Below are 18,290 nucleotides of genomic sequence, written 5' to 3'. Positions count from 1 at the left end.
TGGTCCTGTTTCTCTAGAGCATTCTAGTACATCCTTCTTTTAACTTTGAAAGATCTCAAAATCATTGAAAAGTTAAGATAGTAACATGACCGCAGCAAGTTGATTACATTAACAACGCTTGTGTCCCCATGTCACTGTCTTTGGACGTGTCTTTCCGCGCTGACTCTGGGCTCGGCCATGTGACTTGCTTTGGCCAGCGGGACAGCAGGACAGCTGATGTGAACAGCAGCTTGGAAGTGTGTGTTCCTTTTCCTCTTCCTTTCTTGGCCTCCCACTGCTGCCAGGAAGACACCCCCAGGCCAGCTTGGCTGCGGGATGTGAGGGACTCATGGAGGAGAGCTGAGCTGTGCCAGTCATGGTCACCTCCACCAGCTGTTGACAGGTGCATACGCAAAGCTATACCGCATCTGTGGAACCACCGGTCAATGACCCAGGGGCTTGCAAAAAATCAGTAGCTATTGTTTTACATTTGGGGATGGTCTCTTAACACAAACAGATACCACAATAAACGCTTATTTATTCTTTACCTAGATTTACTTATTATTAACGTTTTGCCATATTTGATGTTGTCTTTGTATACTTCTGAAACATTTGAACGTCGCCTACATCATGACACCTCCATCGCACGTATTCTGGCATCTGTCTCCTAAGAAACAAGGCCATCCTCCTACCACGATCACACCGAGTCGCTTAATATTATTACAGTGATATCTAATGTAGAGCTTGTGTTCACACTTCCCCAATCACCCAAAATGTCCTTGGTAGCTGTTTTACTTCTTGTTTTAGTTCCAGGGTCTAATAAGGATCATTCCAGTACACTGGCCACTACACAGAGGCTTATAGGCTCAGCCCAGCATCTGACCTTGAGGATGGGGGCAGGGCAGGCACACTGTCTGGCTGGGTTCAGGGCCCCAGATTGCCACTTCCCAGCTGTGTGACCTTGGAAAGTTACCTCCTGTTCCTCGTCCTTGGGCGGCTTATATACAAAACAAGAATGTTACTATCATCGTCCTCGCGGGGTTATTGCGAGCATCTCGTGAATTACACACAGAGGGGCGCCTACATTGTAAACCACTGCGCTTATGTTAATGATTTTTGTCACAGAGAGGATCATCAGTACTCCCTGTGTCCGCTAATCAAAGCAGGTCTCATCACACACCTTTCCATGGGCTTCCTGACAGTAGCGTGTGAGTGCTTCCATTTAGCTGGGAAAGCAGGGTTGAGATTCCCTTTCTGATAATCCCCACGTAGACAGAGGGAGGCTGCACCATTCTGGGGGAAAGAGCATCCTAGTCCTGGCTTTACCTCTAACTTGCTGTGTGGCCTTGGGCAAGTCACTTGCTCTCTGGTCCCTCCCAATGGATCCCCCTTCCTCCCTCCCTCCTTCCTTCCTTCCTTCCTTCCTTCCTTCCTTCCTTCCTTCCTCCAATTGTATCGATGGATGGAAGGTTCCTCCCGTTCCATTTTTTCCTCTATTAATTTGGAAGCTATAATCCGTGCTATTTTTATCCTCTTGTAATTACCCTAGAAACGCATCACGCGTCCTTAGGTTGTAATTGCCAGCCACGAGTTCTGTCTTCGCACTCCTCCTACATATTCCAGTGACTTCAAGTGCTTTAACTCTGGTTGCCTGTATTTTGATTCTCTCGTTTGTTTGTCTTAACTCCACAAACGAAACATTTCAAGTCATGAATGTTTGTTCAAATTTACCCACGTGTTTGCCATATCTTCTGCTCACCATTCTTTCTCTCATCTCAGCCCTTCCTGCTGGCCTCATTTACCACCACCCCCCCTTTTTTTTCCCTAAAAGTGATGCTTTTAAAACTTTTCTTTAGTGAGGGCCCCCGTTGTAAACTCAGACAGTTTTTGTGTGTCTGCAAATGCCTTTGTTTTGCTCCCTTTCTTAAAAATGAGTTTCAGAGGTAACAGAATTCTCGGGGGATATCTTGTCTCTGCTTTTTGAAGGCGCTCCTCGACTGTCTCCCGGACTTCCAGAGTTTCTCTGAGAGCCCTGACATCAATCCAAGGGACGTTCCTTTTTGGGTAATCTCTCTTTTATCTCTGGCTGCTTTCAAGATTTTCTCTTTGTCTATGATACTCTGTAGTTTCCCTGTGCCATGTGCAGGTGGAGATCTCTTTTTATTCATCCTGCTTGGGACTCATGGAGCCTTCTGAATCACAGGGTTGGAGTCCTTCACCGTTCTGCAAAACTCTTAGCTGTTTTCTTTTTCCATTATTCTCTCCAATATCTCCTGCAACTCTAACGAGACACGTTGGATCTTCTCATTTAACCCTCATGTTTCTTAATCTCTCTTCTGTATGTCTCCTCTGCCTCTTTCTGCTTGCTGCCTTCTGGGGAAGTTTTTCTTATCTTTCTTTTCTCTCTTCTCAGTGAGGTGTCATTTTCTGTTGAGCCCATGAACTTAGTTTCCTGTTTCAATGATTCCACTTCTCATTTCTAGATACTTTATTTGGTTCTTTTTGAGACCAGCCTGGTGTTTTTCATAGTCTCCTCCTCCTTTTGTCATACGCTTGGTATCCACGTTTCCAGGGTAAAGCACACTCACATATTTATTTTATGTCCAGATCAGACAGTTCCAACACTTTCCATCTTTGCGGGTCTGGCTTGTTGTTGTTTCTGCTGTCTCTTGCTCGAGGTAGCTTGCCTCCTTGTGGGTTTTGGCTTTGGAACGTGGCACCCGTGGTTCTCGGAACTTGTTTTCTGTAGAAATTCTTTCAGGCCTGGGTTTAAGAGAATGTTTTCTTCCGAGAAGGTTTCTTTATGTTTCTGTCAAGTGTCGCTACACATGGCGGGCCACTTCTCTGCTTGTGGCTTTTTAGGCCACGTGAGTAGAATGAATTCTGGCCCCCAGCCCAAGTGAGGGCGAGCCAGTGGGTAAAATTCTCAGAGGGAGATTTTTTTTAAATATAACTTTTAAAAAATGTATTTATTTTAGAAAGAGAGCAACCATCAGTGGGGGAGAGGGGCAGAGGAAGAGGGAGAGAATCCTCAGCGTGGAGCCTGACTCAGGGCTCGATCTCACAAACCATGAGATTATGACCTGAGCCGAGATCAAGAGTCAGGCGCTCAACCCACTGAGCCACCCAGGCGTCCCCAGAAGGAGACTTTTTTCTCTCCATTTTCCCCTTTTCACCGGTCACAGCAGGCTTTTCTTAGTTCATGTCAGGAGGACTCTACTTTATGCTGGGGCAGAAGACTTGACCTCCCACCTTGCTCAGGCTCAGACCTTGTCTCTTGTCTCCCTAACACAGTGTATGGGGCCCAGGCTTTGGGTTGACCAGGCGCCCCCACAGAGATGTTCTCTTGATTCTTGGGCATTGCATTTCTTATTCTTTCTGACCTCGGAAGGCTTTCTTTGCTTTCCCACCAGCCTATCCATGCATTAAAAAATCTTTTAATTTATGCATCCAGCAATGCTAAGTGTCCTGCATCGGGAAGATACCCTAAGGTTAGAAATCAGTCCTGTGGCCCAGTTTTATTTGTTCTTCATTCATTCCCTCATTCATGTGGCAACTACGTCCTTGAGCACCTACTGGGAGCCAAGGTTGAGCACTACCAACCTTGAGCACCACCACCTACAGCCCTGGGTTAGGCAGAAGGGGTACAGAGATCAGTAAGACATGTTGCCTGACCTTGGAAGTGCAGCACGAATGAAGTAAAGGCCTTAAAACCTAAAAACGGAAGGTGTTTGGGGAAATCATTGAAATCCTACAAATTAACAATCGCTGCCATTTAGCAAGCACCTCTGCTGTGCCAGGCAATGTGCCAAGGGCTCCACGTGTATCATTTTATCAACTTCTCTTGACAACCCATAAAGGAGCCACTGATGGGGAAACTGAGGCACAGAGAAGTTAAATAACCTGCCCAAGGTCACACAGTTGCAAGCTGGTCGAGCCATAATTGGAAACCAGGCTGTTTGGCTTACGAATTGGGATCTTACCTCTGTGCTAAGGGATGATTCCTGCCTTGAAGATGTTCCCATCCCCCAATCCTTACCTCTTCCTTCAACCACCTGGGCCAGTGACCTCCTAGCCCATTCCTGGCCATGGAGCCCTGACCAGACCCCTGAGCCCGTCCTTAGAAAGACCTCCTCCCTGACCAGAAGCAGCTCCATAAAAAGGATATGGTGAGGGCAGCCTCGTTAATACTATTTCCTTCTGTCATTTCGGCAGGGAACAGTGAGCCACTGGGGGAGGAAGGTTGTGCATGTGACAGGAGGAGGGGTCTTGTGGCATCACTGTGAGGGTGGATTTAGCCTAGCAGATGGGTCAGGCTGGGTGGGGGGATGGGAGGGGTCCTCAGGAGGAGGTCTCCAAAGGATGGGGAGGGATGGCTTGGAACAGATGAAGGGTGGGGGGACTGGGTACCCACCCCCAGGAGGTCAGAACCGGGGCCACCTCCCAGCTGGGGCTGATTCCTTTGGGCCCACAGGGGTGGGGCAGGAGACATTCTTTACAACCAACTCAACGTGTGGTCACACCGCAACCGTGTACTCCGTGAGGAAGGGCCCAGGCGGCCTGAATCGTCTCTTTGTCCCCAGCACACCGAGCCAAAATCCCGGCTCGTAACTATAAATATCTGTTGAACAGACCATGGCTACACGCATTAACATCGTTCTTAAATTGCATGTGCTACCTCGGAATATATGCTCATTATGTAATTCGAGCTCTAAAGAAGCATGTTACGGAGAAAAAGTGAAATTCCTTCCTTTATCCCATCCCTTTCTCATCCCCTCACAAAGGTAACCACTGAGAGCAATTTGGTGAGTCTCCCGCCAGATGGCTTTCCAGAATGCACGAATTTGTATGCTGACGGAGCAGACCACCATGTAGCAAGTGCACGCACACACAGGCACATTGCACTCCCATCTTTGCTTTGGCACCCACACGTCCAGAAGAACGCCCAGTGTCCCCCTCCTCCTGTTGCTAGGTCATGTTGCTTCCCAGCCGTTGCTCTGCTAGGAGATCCTGGGGTCCTGGGCTTGCAGGGACTCTGAACAGGATGTGGCCCATTTCCATCATGGCGGCGGGGGGGGGGGGTGCCGCGGGCAGAGGAGGCTGGAGAGGCTGTGGGGAGGGGATCCCCAAAGGGTAGAGAGAGAAATCAAAAGACCCAGGAGCATCTGTCTATTCGATGAGAATCTTCTCCCGGAGACTTCCCTTCCTCCCCTCTCCCCTCTCCCTGCCAGTCCTTCTGCCCCCACCTGACAGGGTCCCAGCCTCGCATCATCTGCTCTGATCTGGAACCCTGCACGGAGGTCTCGGCTTGCTCTGAAGGCTTGTCATGTCTGCGTTTAATGAAGTTTAATTATCTTCCAAGATTCAATGAATAATTATAAATCTTTTCAAGATGCAATCACACGGGTTCATGCTTCATTAACGGTGGAAAATCAATTGTAATTCACGTAATTCCTCTCTTCTGGAGATCAGTCTGTTTGTACACGGGCTCCCCCTTCTTTCTCATCCTGCTTTGTCTCCCCCAAGAAGTACATCGGATGCCTGGCTTTTTCCTTCGGAATTGATGATCCTTGGTTGGGGGCCGGGGGGAGGGGAGGAGAGCAAAGCCCAGGTGAAGTGGGGAGGGGAGGAGAGAGAGAGAAAAGGATGGTCCCAGTGGGGCGCAGGCCTAGGTAGATATTTATAGGAGGCAAGGAGAGCTGAGAAAGTGTGGGGGAGGGGTGCGGGGAGATAGAGAGAGGTCTCTTCAAGGCCACAAGAAAGCAGGGTGTTTCTTAACCTTTTTACCAGGAGGGGTCACAGACCCCTTTGAACATCTGAAGAATGCTATTGATTGATACCCCTTAAAAATGCACCCAGAGCATCTTGTGGACAATTTGGGATGTTAGGTCCCCAGACCCTTCCCCCCAGCCACTCTGGCCTCCTAAGTGTTCCAGATAACTCAGGAAATACAAGACAAAGCTCCTTCTTAGAAACTTGGGATCATCTTCTATTTCGGAGAAATCGAGGGGCTTTGCTGGGTGCCATCAGAAGCTCATCTCCAAGAGCAACTATAACCTGGAATTTTCCAGACCACAGAGAGCCCTGGTCAAGGGCACCTTTGCTGAAGACTCCTCTTTGAGACATCTGTGGCCCAAGCTCTTCTGACCGGCACAGCCTCCTTGCTGCCAAGACTCATGTCTTGCCCTCGAAGGTGGCAAGGTGCTCGCGTTTACAAAGGAGAAGAGACAGGGACCTTGGGGGGCCACAAGGACACAGGGAAGTCCTCACCCAATCAGTCAGACCAATGGCGAGAGCAAAGGGAAACCTTTGTGCAGAGATCTGGACTCTCTAAAGTGAACAGAGAATGAGGGCCCCGTGCCCCCCGTGGCGGCCCAGTTTCTTCCCCTGGGCTGTAGATCAAAGCCTCCAAGCAACGCTGTCCAGTAGAACTCTCTGTGATGACGGAAGGGTTCTGTCTCACATGGTCCAATACAGTAGCCACCAGCCACATGTGGCTATTTAAATTTAAGTTAATTGAAATCAAAGGGAATTAACAATTCAGTTCCTTAGCTGCATTAGCCACATTTAAGTTTATAGATTTATTTTGAGAGGGAGGAGGGGCAGAGAGAGAGAGAGAGAGAGAGAGAGAGAGAGAACGCCAAGCAGGATCCACACTGGCAGCGCAGAACCTGATGCAGGGGCTCAAACTCACGAACTATGAGATCATGACCTGAGCTGAAATCAAGAGTCTAACCGACTGAGCCACTCAGGTGGCCCTGAACTAGCCACATCTCAGGTGCTCAACCACCACACGTGGCTAGTGGCTGGCCTATCAGACAACATGGATCTAGAACATGTCCACCATCGTAGCAAGTTCCACAGGATCACTTAGCGCTAGGCTCCTCATGCATGGTAGCACAGGAGCCACCTCTAGGTCTTGTGTTAAACATCTCTGACATGGCCCTGTATTAGCTTCCATTTGCTGCTTCAATAAATTGCCGCAGACTTGGTGGCTTTAAACGACACAAATTTCTTATCATGATTCTGAAGGTCAGAAGTCCAACATGGAGGGGCCTCTGGGGGGGCTCAGTCGGTTAAGCGTCCGACTTCGGCTCAGGTCATGATCTCACGGTTCATGAGTTCGAGCCCCGCATCGGGCTCTGTGCTGACAGCTCAGAGCCTGGAACCTGCTTCAGATTCTGTGTCTCCCTCTCCCTCTGCCCCTCCTCCGCTCATGCTCTGTCTCTCTCTGTCTCAAAAATAAATAAACGTTAAAAAAAAAATTTTAAAAAAAATTTAAAGAAGTCCAATGTGGGTATTCCTGGGCGAAAATCAAGGTGTTGGCAAGCCTGTGTACCATCTACCTTCTTGCCTTTTCCAGTGTCGGGGGGCAGCCGCATTCCTTGGCTCTGGCCCCATCTTCCATATCGTCAGCACAGTTAGGGCGGGGTCTTCCCTTTCAAGGACTTAGGTGGTTAGGTTGGGCCCATTCAGATGACCCAGGATAATCTCCCCAGCTCAAGGCCCTTAATCACATCTGCAAAGACCCTTTTTCCAGGTGGGAACCCTGAGATCCAGAGAGGAGAGAGGACTTCTTTTCAAGTCTTCCGACTTTGCGATGTGGCGATACAAATGTCTGTCCCTTTGCTGTCTCTGGGACGTTTCTATACCTTCAGACGCGGCATCTTGCCCCGAGTGGATGCTCATCGAGGATCTGTTGACTGATTGTTTGTGACCCTGGCCGGCCCGGTGAGGTGTGTTCTGTCTGCCCCCATTTACAGAGGAGGAAAGTGAGGTTGAGAAGGACCAGGAGGAGACCCGAATCACAGCCCCATCCAGAGATTCATTTTCCCAAGAAAAGGCATCCTGGCAGCTCCTCAGATACCAGCAGGCCGGGATCGGGCTGGAACCGCTGACAGCTGCTTGGATTCTGAGCTAGACGAGCAGGAGCTGTGACTCCTGCCTAATGAACGACTTCTCTTCCGCACATATGTTTCTGCTAATCAATTGGCGCGTCATTAGCCCACGTACAGATTGTCTCAACTCCAAATGCAGTGCAAATGTAATCGGTTCCCTGAGGCCTGGTGGGCAGGGTCCTGCCGTCCTCAGGCTCCCCTCCCAGGAGAGGTCAGCCCCGTCTCCCAGACTGCAGGGCCTGCCAGTGCACGGGGTGGGGGGTGGGGCTGGACGGGGGCTGGGGGAAGAAATAACCCACCCACACTCGCCCAGTGGTTGGGGTAGGGCCCTGACTCCAAGCTGGGAATTTGCAGGGTGAGGAGGCGATGAGGACAGGAATCCGTGTTTGCTTCTGACTTGGGCAGCGGTGGGGCCACGGGTCCTCAGAGGAGCCGTTCTCTCTGCACGGGCTCACCGAGACCCCAAGGGCCTCACAGAGAAGCAGTGTGGGACCACGGCGTCTGGGATCACCTCCTTCCCCCACATCTCTTGCCAGCTGCACCCCTCGGCCGCTCACGTTGTACAGCGAAGAGACACCACCTACCTTGCAGGAAGGTTGTGAGAATGGCATGTGACGTGCCCAGGATGCAATGATAATATCTCACGCTTGTTAATTGCTTACACGTGCCTGGCCTTGTTCTGTTTTGCATCTGTTATCTCATTCCATCCTTACAAAGGCACCGTGAAGTCGGTGTGGTTATCCCCGTTTTACAGATGAGAAGGTTAAGGCACAGAGAGTATGTAATTTACTCCAGGTCATGTCGCTAGGGAGCAGTGGAGCCAGGATTAAAGCCCAGATTGTCTGTCTACACAGTCTGTGCTTGTAAATCCTCACTAGGCTACACGGTCTCTGAACATGCAACCTCCCCCTGGCCCTCCCAGATGTCCCTGCTTCCCCCCACATACTCCCTGAGGACGGCCAGGCTGCAACTGCTCCTGAGATCTGTTATCTGTCCCCCTGGGAAACAGGTAGGACCTTCATGGCTTCTGGGGTCTGGTGGGCTGGCCCCATGAGGGCAGCTTATGGGTTGTGGGTGGGTCACATGGTCTGCACATCAGTCATCTGAGTGGCAGAACCTCGTTTGCCCCCAGAACCCTGGTTGCAAGGGAATCTGGAAAGTCTGGTTTTGGTTTTGTGGCTCCTAGAGTTCTGGAACCCACACTAGAAGGACATGGAACCGTGCCCTTGGTTCGTCTTATGCGAAGGAACAAAGAATCTCTGCTCCCTCCATGCTCCTGGTTTCTCTCTGCGCTGACCTCCCCTGTCTTTGGACTTTGATATGAAGCATGGCAGGGCAGAGTTCAGTCTCTCTTCAGCTCTGTGACATTCACCAAGTCACCTAACCTCTCTGACCTCACTATTCCCATCTGTGAAATGGCAAATAGTAGTACCTCCCTGGAAGTGGTTTTTGCGAGGATTAATTGAGATTATGTAATGCTGAGATTCCACCCCACCGCCCCCATCGGCAAGCCCGCCCAGAGTCCGCACACAATGCACACTTCCTGAATGTCACTGCAGGAACAACTACCACCGCCACCTTTTCTATGCCTCTTCCTCCTCAGCTGGGCGCCCCCTGGGTTAACCAGACAGAATTGTCACTGGAGCTGAATTATATGATGTTTCCAAAACAGCCCCTGTGGATCAACTGAATTCTGTCTCCTCCCCAAGCCCCTTCCTCTGAGCGGCAAGATAGGGCAGTGGACAGCAATAGTGTCTGATTATTTTGGGAGGTTGAAGGTCAGAACTCCCTGGAACCCCTGGCAATGTGGGTCCCGGACAGGGGCTAGGTCGCTGGGGAGGAGGAAAGTGCCTCTGGCTGGCTCAGCAGGTGGTCAAACAGGACAAAGCCAATCAAATGCATCTGCTCAGTTATTTGCTAAGAAACACACACACACACACACACACACACACACACACACACCGGAACTACATGAGCCTTTCTCTCTACCTGGCTAAAGCCTTCCTGTCTTAGACTCACTGAGGGGTTGCCTCCTGTGGGAAGCCTTCCTTGACTGTCCGAGCTCACCTCAAGTTTTTGGTTGGTTTGTTCGATTTTCCCTAACTAGCACCACAGTCTGCTTGCCACCCTGGTATGCAGTTCAGTTGTGAGTCCATTTGAGGAACGTGTCACTAATAAGCATCGAAGTGCCAACCCCTGTGAGTAATTTGCTTTTTTTTTAAAAAAAAGATCAAACAGGGTAGATTTAATATTCTCTCTCTAATAAGGTCGCTGTCACTCATCCCATGTGCTTCCTTGCGGGGAAGAGGGCAGGGGCATTATATCTGGGAACGGCTTGGCCCCCAGGGCTGTCTCATCACTGTGGCAGCCTGAAGGTCACAAATGGTCAGGGCAGTTGTGAGCGATCGTGGGAGGTGTGCACTGTGAGTTTATAGCTACATCCATTGCCTTTTACGTGCTGGCTTTTATTAAACTCTGGATGAGCTCGGGTGGGGGAATTATTGAACTGCTCATAATGAGGATAGTTAACCCCTCTGGAGCACTTTCCTGCACCCCAGATACGACGTTCAGAAGTCTACGTGATCTTAATCCTCCCACAAGCCTCTGAAGTCCGTTCCATTGGTCTCCATTTCAATTTTTTTTTAATATTTATTTATTTTTGAGACAGGGAGAGACAGAGCATGAACGGGGGGAGGGGCAGAGAGAGAGGGAGACACAGAATCCGAAGCAGGCTCCAGGCTCCGAGCTGTCAGCACAGAGCCCGACACGGGGCTCGAACTCACGAACTGTAAGATCATGACCTGAGCCGAAGTCAGAAGCTCAACCAACTGAGCCACCCAGGCGCCCCAACTGGTCTCCATTTCAGAGAGGAAAGCTAATGCTCGGAGAAGTTGAGAAACCCACTCAAGTTCGCCCAGACACTTGCTTGAGGTCACACTTTTACTGGGCGATAGAGCAAGGATCTAGACGGAGGCTTCCTCTGGAGCCCAGAGCTTGCTTTTTAAACTTCTTGCAAGACCTGCACCGAGCCCCCTTGCATCCACTCGCTCACCCACCACCTGGGAGCCAGGCACGGTGCTGGGTGTTCAGGAACATCAGCAGACGGCCTGAGGGGCCAAGCCCAGCCCGCGCAGGGGACGCTGCCTCCCCGGGCTAAGCTGCTGTGTCCCCCACTCAAGGGCGGCGCTCTGGCGATCCTCTCCCCTCACTCTCTCCTGCATCATCTATTTTGTTTCTCCGTTGGGTCTTTCCCAGCACCATAAAGCACGCTGTCATTTCTTCCAGCTGAAGAAAAAAACCTTCTCTCCACCGTGCTTTCCTCGTCCCTGCCTCCTGATTTCTCCTTCCCTTTACAGCAAAACTCCTTGAACGAGTTGTCTTGCTGTCTCCAATTACTGTCCTCTTGAGTCCACCCAGTCAGGCCCTCGTCCCATGGCGCCATCAAAACCGTTCTTGCCAAGGTGACCTCCTCATTGCTAAATTCAGTAGTCAGTTCTTGGTTCTGTTTGTACTCGTCCTATCCGCTGTCAGCCGTTCGCTCCTCCTTGAAACTGTTCTCTCGGTTTCCAGGACACCTAATCTCCTGGTCTGCTTCTCTATATCCCACGTGCTCCCTCTCTGCCTCTGTTCCTGGTCCCCAACCTGACCTGCCTTAGTCTTCAGCATTCTCTTTAACCACACACACCCCCCCCACCCCACCCTGGAAGTTCTCGTTGGAGCCCACTGCTTCCCGCACCACGTCAATGCCGATGCTGAATATCCCAAATGTCTAGTTTCAGCCCCAATATATCTCCTCAACTCCAGACTCCTATCCGGCTGCTTACACAACATCTTCACCTGAAGGACTAGAAGACCTCTCAAACGTTAACGTACACAAAACAAAGTTGCCGATCTTCTCCCAAACCCACTCCACCACCTTCTTCTCCATCCCGGGCGACCTTGACCAACTGCATCCTTCCAGTTGCCCAAGCCGGAAGTGTTGCAGTCATGCTGGACTCCTCTCCTTCCAGTACCTTCCATAGCCAATCCATTGGCAAATCTTGTCTGCACTACTTTCCAGATGTGTCCGGGCTCTGGTCACGTCTTACTGCCTCCATGGTTGTGACCTTCTGAGCACCCATCATCTTTCCCCTAGTTTAGTGCAATAGCTTCCAGACTGGTCTCTCTGCTTCTGCCCCTGGCCCCTTTGCTATATTCTTCACCCAACAGCCAGAGGGAATGCTGTGAAAACGTAAATCAAATCGGGGTGCCCTGGTGGCTCAGTCGGTTAAGCATCTGACTTTGGCTCAGGTCATGATCTCGAGGTTCATGGGTTCAAGCCCCGTGTCGGGCTCTGTGCTGACAGCTCAGAACCTGGAACCTCTTTTGGATTCTGTGTCTCCCTCTCTCTCTGCCCCTCCCCCACTCGTGCTCTGTCCCTGTCTCTCAATAATAAACATTTTTAAAAATTAAAAAAAAACCAAATGAGTGAATAAACCCCCTCTCCTGTCCAGTATCAACCCGTCCAATTATCCATAGGGACCCTGTTACCCAGGGGTGGAGGGGGTGGGGCATGCCGAAGAGAATCCCACGCCAGCAGGTGGACTCTGAATACAAAGGGATCTTCCGGGGCGCCTGGGTGGCGCAGTCGGTTAAGCGTCCAACTTCAGCCAGGTCACGATCTCGCGGTCCGTGAGTTCGAGCCCCGCGTCAGGCTCTGGGCTGATGGCTCGGAGCCTGGAGCCTATTTCCGATTCTGTGTCTCCCTCTCTCTCTGCCCCTCCCCCGTTCATGCTCTGTCTCTCTCTGTCCCAAAAATAAATAAAAAACGTTGGGAAAAAATTAAAAAAAAAAAAAAAAAAAAAAAAAAAAAAAAAAACCAAAGGGATCTTCCATGCATTCGGTGAGAATATTAAAAAAGTTTGTTGGGCCAACTTGAATTTACATTTTCATATGCCACTGGAAAAAGTGGTTAAATATCTACTTATAATATTTAATTTATTAGTTTAATTACACGTGTCTATTTAAAAGCACGTATCTGAAATTGGATGTGCTAATTTAGAAATGTGGATTTGCCACCCAGTGCATTTCATGAAATTATTTTATTCAAGCTCCTCTCCAGGGACTCCCCCATCAGGTCTGGGGGGTTGCCAGAGCCCCGCTCCCAGCTCCACTCCCAGCCCCGCTCCCAGCCCCGTTCTGATGTGGCCATCGGAACACAGACGTTGCTTCCATCCAAGGTGTCTGAGATTTGGTGCCTTTTGAGTCTCCATGTGTTGCTGTCACTGGAAATTTCAGCCACGTTACAGGTGCTCATTCTCTTCAGAACAAGAAGGTTTTGGTTTTCATTCATCCACGGGGTGTGTGTTACACCCACCACAACACAGCCAGCAGTCTGTGGAGACGGTGACTGACAGTCTTGTCTCGTCTGGGACCTTCAGTCCTAGGAAAACCAGCCCAAGTAGGTCACCCTGCTGATAAAGGGCTTGTTCACAACCGTATCCTTGTAGTTCTGAGATCACACACCCAGGAACAGTCAATACATTTGGGTCAGTTTATCTTCTTACTTTTTTTTTTTAAGTTTATTTATTTTGGGAGAGAGACAGAGCACATGAGTGCTGGAGGGACAGAGAGAAAGGGAGGGAGAGAGATTCCCAAGCAGGTTCCGCACTGCCAGTGCAGAGCCCTGACACAAGACTTCAACCCAAGAACCCCGAGATCATGACCTGAGCCAGAGTCAAGAGCCAAAAGCCAGATGCCTAACCGAATGAGCCACCCAGGCCCCCCATCCCTTCTTGCTTTTTTTAAGCTGACTCACCTGGAGACTCCGTAAGGGTCCCAAGCTAACTTTGATTGAGGCCAATGTGTGTTATCTTTTTTTCTCAGTATTTTTATTATTTTTATTTTTGAGAGAGACAGTGTGAGTAGAGTAGGGGCAGAGAGAGAGGAAGACACAGAATCCAAAGCAGGCTCCAGGCTCTGAGCTGTTAGCACAGAGCCTGATGCGGGGCTTGAACTCACAAGCTGCGAGATCATGACCTGAGCTGAAGTCAGGTGCCCCACCGATGTGTGTTATCTAAGGTCCAAGATAAACTATTCAGAGAGGACTCTCAAAAGAGGCTTTGTGAGGACCCTGATACACCCTATAGCCAGGCCTTCTCAGGCTTGTGAAGTTTCAGTAATGGGAGTTCTCCCCGTCTCCGGCTACCCTCCCTGCCCCCACCCACCCAACAGGGTCTGGAGTTCATCCGTCATTGCACCTGACTTCCCATCTGAAGGGCCAGAATGACAGCTACTCTATGCCAGGCTGCAAACACCATCTAGTGCTTATAATGACTCATCTCCATTTTACAGATGGGAAAACTGAGGCTCTGAGAAGGGAAGAAGTGGCTTGCCCAAGTCCCCGCCTCTAGTGCCCTCCCTGCTACGCCCCTCTCCCTCCTTCACCCCCGGCCATCATGTGGATGATTTGGGGCTCGGCCAGATTTACCCTCCGGACGGAGCAAAGGTTTACCCAAGCATTCGGCCCCCATTCCTGGTGCCCAGGCCCATGACCCAGCCCCTCAGACCCTTTGCCTTTGGGACCCAAACCCTGAGCCTCAGCTGTGAGAGGCCCACACTGGGGACAGTTCGGAGGAAATGTCTTTTCCATACGTCAGCTTCAGGGCCCCGGGCCCCACGACCTGCACCATTCATTCTGAGCATAACGCAGAAGAGTAAGTTAAATTGGCCCCGGTCGTGCTAACTGCTTGTTAAGTCATAACTCTGTTCAGCCTTTTGTACCCACAGCTGATTGGCTCTTTTCTGTATCGGAGGGGTGGAGACTGGACAGCCAGGACCAGCAGCCTCGGGGAGGCCGGGGGGCCCGGAAACACGGGTGTGCCCATTGGCTTGTCGGCAAGCACTTCTCGAGCCCCTACTAAGTGCACGGCATGTGCATCGTGCTGAGGAAAGCGCTAAACAAGGCACGGGCCCCTTTCTCCAAACTCACCCCAGGTGACTCACCCCAAGTGTGACTTGGTGAGCTGAGAGAGGCATCGACACCACCGTCAGGCCTGTTCCTCTCTCCATGGTCTCTCCCTGTTTCCCTTCAGACTCAGACTCTTCCTGCTTTTCAAATGCCCCCTCCTCAGGAAGACCTCCCTGACTGGCCCGGCTGACAACTCTCCTTCCTGGGGTCTCTGTTGCACGTGTGAGCGATGAGCCAGAGACAGCAAGGGCTCCGGGAGGCTGGGGGCCGGGTCTCTAGTTCTCTTCGTCCCCAGAATGGCCTCAAAAATGGAAGGTCAGATAGGGTCTATAACTTGCCTGAGGTCACACAGCAGTTTGGTGGCAGAACCAGGACTGAAATGCTTCTCTCCAGCATCCTTTCCCCTCATTTTGGAAATACCCAACCTTGATTGAGCACCTTTTTGTTTGTCTGGGTCTGTACTAAACACCAAGATACATGAGCTCATCTGGCTTGTCAACAGCATTTCAAGAAAGGTATGAATATTACTGTTTCCTCCCCACATACAAATGTACTACTTACAGCCTAGAGAAGCTACACCCCTGGCCGTAAGATTTTTCCTAGTCAGGAAATGATGGAGCCAACCTCCCTACCTCCCAACCCAGCTGAATAGCCCACAAATCCTTGCTTTTCACCATGGTGTTATGTCATTGATTCAAAGTTCACTGGGGAACCTGGATAGGCTTTGGGGGACTGTGACCCCCCAGAAACTGCACATGTGTGCATTTATTTCAGGGGAGAGAATCTCTGGCTTTCACTGGGTTGTCAAAATGATCTAACGTTCCCCCCCCCCCAAACTAAAGCTCACTGTTCTTTCTTTAAATTTTTTTAATGCTTATTTATTCTTTTGAGAGAGAGACAGAGACAGAGACAGAGAGACAGAGAGTGAGCAGGGGAGGGCAGAGAGAGAGGGAGACACAGAATCTGAAGCAGGCTCCAGGCTCTGAGCTGTTAGCACAGAGCCTGACGTGGGGCTCGAACTCACAAACTGTGAGATCATGACCTGAGCGGAAGTGGGACGCTTAACTGATTGAGCCACCCAGGCTCCCCAGGCTCACTGTTCTGTGTGACATTAACTGGGTGGTTACTTATGAGGATAGTGGTGGAGGTGAGCTTAGTAAAGGAGGGGTGTGTGTGTGTGTGTGTGTGTGTGTGTGTGTGTGTGTGAAAGAGAGAGAGAGGAGCCTGCTGGAGTGGTGTTGGGTGGGACAGACACCCACTTTGCTCATCTTCCTGTCCTGTCCCCTGACCATCTCTGCTGACATGTTGTCCCATGACCGCAGCCCGTGGACATCATGGGGCCCTGCTGGGCACACGTGTGTGCTCCCACACCCGACAGGCTGGACTCTCCACCCGCCTCCATGCCATGTTCCATTTCTTTCCTGCCCGTCAGCCAGGCCTCCCCAGGGCCCGATCTCCACGGTTGTTTTATGGAAGGTGTCAGCTCCCTGCTCCACTCTCCGGCCTGATGTAGTTATTAGAACAGCTACAAGAAGAGACAAAACACCAGGCGAGAGGCGGGGGCTAGGGTCCCCGAGGCAGCTGCCGAGAACGAGAACGTGTAATCCCTCATTCCTCGTGTCACCGAAACCAAGTCTCCGCTCCTGCCATCACTTCCTATTTAGAACTGCATAATAATTAGCATGTGTATTTGGAAACAATTAAAAATAAGCTGCCAGCATGTGGCTAATTTTGCTCAGGCTGTGAGGATAATATTAATGTGGAAGAAGGGGAAAAGTTGGGGAGGTGGAGCCATGGAAGTCATCAAGACCCGGGTGGCTCCTGGCTCGGCTGCTGGTCTTTCTCTGAAGGCCCCTGGCTCTCACTGGCTGCATTGGCTTGGGTGGAGGGCCTGGCGGAGGTGGACGCGCCTTGGGCCAGCACCCAAAGACCCTGGTATTCAGGTGGCAGGATGGGCTGCACTGGACGACTCAGCTTTTCTACTTGGGTCCAGATGCCCAGTGCCCTCTTGCCACCCAAGGGTTGAGTTCCATGTGCCCGGAGGGGGTGCCTTCCACCCGCCCTTGGCCAGCTCCCACCGTGGTTCCTGCTGCTCTGACAGGTATCTCTTGTGACTGGACATCGTACATATATGAATGAACTTTAGAGTTTTTGTTTTGTTTTTTAATGTTTATTTTTGAAAGAGAGAGAGAGAGACACAGAGTGCAAGTGGGGGAGGGGCAGAGAGAGAAGGAGACACAGAATCCGAAGCAGGCTCCAGGCTCTGAGCTGTCAGCACAGAGCCCGACGTGGGGCTCGAACTCACAAACTGTAGATCATCACCTGAGCTGAAGTCGGACGCTTAATCGACGGAGCCACCCAGGCGCCCCTGAGCTTCGCTTTGTGAACCATGGAGGTCCCGAGTTCTGACCCTGCCGACAGCCCGCAGAGAGCCTGATGTGCGCGGCGCTTGAACTCACCCACCTGAGCAGAAGCTCTACTGACAAAGCCACCCAGGCGCTCCCACATGCTGTTCCTTCCCCTTCCCCACCCCAGGCTGCCCCCAGCCTTCGGACCTGCCTGCAGCTCTTGTCCTCATTTCTTTCAAGCCTTGCTCCGATGTCAGCCTCCCTGCCACCCTGGTTAAGGCCTGTTACAAGCCTTGCACTGTTCCTGGCCTTATTTTTCCTTCACAGCGCTTAGTGCCTTTAACACGTATTGCTTGACTGATTTGTCTATTGTTTCTCTCCCTCCCCACCCCACCAACCCCGGAGAATGGACCTCCATGAGGGCAGGGACTTCCTCTGCTCTGTTCCTCGGTATATCCCCAATGTCCCAAATAATCCTTAACACACAGTTGGGGCTCAAAGACCATTTGTGGGATCAGCGAACAGATTGCAGGCTGCTGGGCTGGCCATACAAGGCGGCAAGACGGATGTGACCCGTGCTCCCCGGGAGCCCAGGAGCTCGCCATCTGGGATGAGGGGCGGCCTCGGTGCGGGCCTTGCTTGCTCTCCGACGGGCGAGCCTCGACGGAGCACATGGCACGCTGGCCGAGGGGGCAGAGGTGGGTTTTCATCTTCCTCAGCCGGACTGCCCGGAGTCCCTCCCATCGGTGTCCCTGAAGCTGCAGCACGGTCTTCAGAGGCAAATGAGGTGTGACTCAGAAGGGGCAGCCTCCTACCCTGTTCTGTCCACTGCCGTGTCCCTTGTTCCCAGGACCTCGCCGGTCTCGGCAAAGATTTGTCAAATGAATGAATGGCTGGACCTGAGACAGCACAGTGGGGCTAATCAAGAGGGTTGAGTACTGGCCCCAAACGGAAGTCTCTGGTCTGTAAAATCGGCCTGCCCAGGTGGAGGAGTCCGGGGGTCCATGGCAAGCCCACTGCCCTAGGTGTAGGAGGGGGACAGGATGAATGCAGGGACTCTGTCCGGGTGTCTCAGCAGCAGATTCCCCTGAGAACCAGCCGATGTCCCCGCTGGGG

Source organism: Panthera onca, chromosome C1 (genome assembly GCF_046562875.1).
Source record: "Panthera onca isolate mPanOnc1 chromosome C1, mPanOnc1 haplotype 2, whole genome shotgun sequence".
NCBI lineage: Eukaryota > Metazoa > Chordata > Mammalia > Carnivora > Felidae > Panthera > Panthera onca.
This window is presented reverse-complemented; position numbering follows the sequence as displayed.